Source organism: Phaethon lepturus, unplaced genomic scaffold (assembly GCF_000687285.1).
Source record: "Phaethon lepturus isolate BGI_N335 unplaced genomic scaffold, ASM68728v1 scaffold3612, whole genome shotgun sequence".
Taxonomy (NCBI): Eukaryota; Metazoa; Chordata; class Aves; order Phaethontiformes; family Phaethontidae; genus Phaethon; species Phaethon lepturus.
In genome coordinates this window covers 8,390-9,951 of record NW_010523963.1, presented here as the reverse complement: position 1 = coordinate 9,951, position 1,562 = coordinate 8,390, and positions in this window count along the sequence as shown.

Here is a 1,562-nt window from a genome sequence, read left to right as displayed (position 1 = left end):
ATCTCAACAGGTCGAGCCCCATTGTTGAATGCCAAAAAGGACTGTTGTGGTTTAACCTGTCAGGCAGCTGAACACCATACAGCTGTTTGCTCACAGGATGGGGGAGAGAATTGGGAAAAAAAAGTAAAATATGTGGGTTGAGATAAAGACAGCTTAATGGCATAGAAAAGGAAGGGAAAAAAAAATAATGATCATAAAAGGATACACAAAGAAATTGATGCACAATGCAACTGCTCACCACACGTTGACCGATGCCAGAGAGCTCCTGAGCAGCAGCCCTTCCAGGTCAAGTCCCCCAGTTTATATAATGGGCATGATGTCATATATTATGGAATAACCCTTTGGCCAGTTTGGGTGAGCTCTGCTGGCTGTGTCCCCTCCCAGCTGCCCATGTATTTCCTGCCTTCTTGCTGACAGGGCAATATTAGAAGCTGGACTGTCCTTGACTGCTTAGCAACAACTAAAGACATCAGTCTGTCATCAACATTATTTTCATCCTGAATCCAAAACACAGTACTATACCAGTTACTAGGAAGAAAATTAACATTATCCCAGCCGAAACTAGGACACAGATCCTCTTAGAAGCTCTGCTAAGCCACATGAAGGGCAGGAAGGTGATTTGGGACAGGCAGCATGACTTCACCATGGGCAAGTCCTACCTGACAAACCTAGTGGCCTATTGTGATGGAACAACCACATCAGTGGACAAGGGAAGAGCTACCGATGTCATCAATCTGGACATCCATAAAGCCTTTGACACAGTCCCCCACAACATCCTTCTCCCTAAATTTGAGAGATATGGATTTGATGGGTAGATTGTTGGGTGGATGAGGAATTGGTTGGATGATTGCATCCAGAGGGTGGTGGTCAAGGGTTCAATGTTCAGATGGAGATAGCGGTAAGTGGTGTCCCTCAGGGGTCTGTCTTGGGACCAGTACTCTTTAATATCTTCATCAGTGACATAGACCGTGGGATCGAGTGCACCTTCAGCAAGTTTGCAGATGACACCAAGCTGAGTGGTGTGGTTGAAATGCCCGAGGGATGGGATGCCATCGAGAGAGATCTGGACAAGCTTGAGGAATGGGCCCATCTGAACCTCATGAGGTTCAACAAGGCCAAGTGCAGCATCATGCACCTCAGTCGGGGCATACCCCAAGTATCAATACGGGTTCTTGGATGAATGGATTGAGAGCAGCCCGGCGGAGAAGGACATGGGGGTACTGGTGGATAAAAAGCTGGACATGAGCCAGCAATGTGTGCTCGTATCCAAGAAGGCCAACTGCATCAAAACAAGCATGGCCACCAAGTAGAGGGAGGTGATGTTGCCCCTCAACTCTGCTCTGGTGAGACCCCGCCTGCAGTACTGTGTCCAGCTCTGGAGCTCTCATCACAGGAAAGGCATGGACCCATTGGAGCAGGTCCAGAGGAGGGCTGCAAAAATGCTCAGAGGCATGGGACGCTTGTCCTATGAAGAAAGGCTGAGATGAGCTTGTTCATCCTGGAGAAGAGAATGCTCTGGGAAAACCTTATTGCGGTCTTCACTAGGTACAGAGAAATCAGGT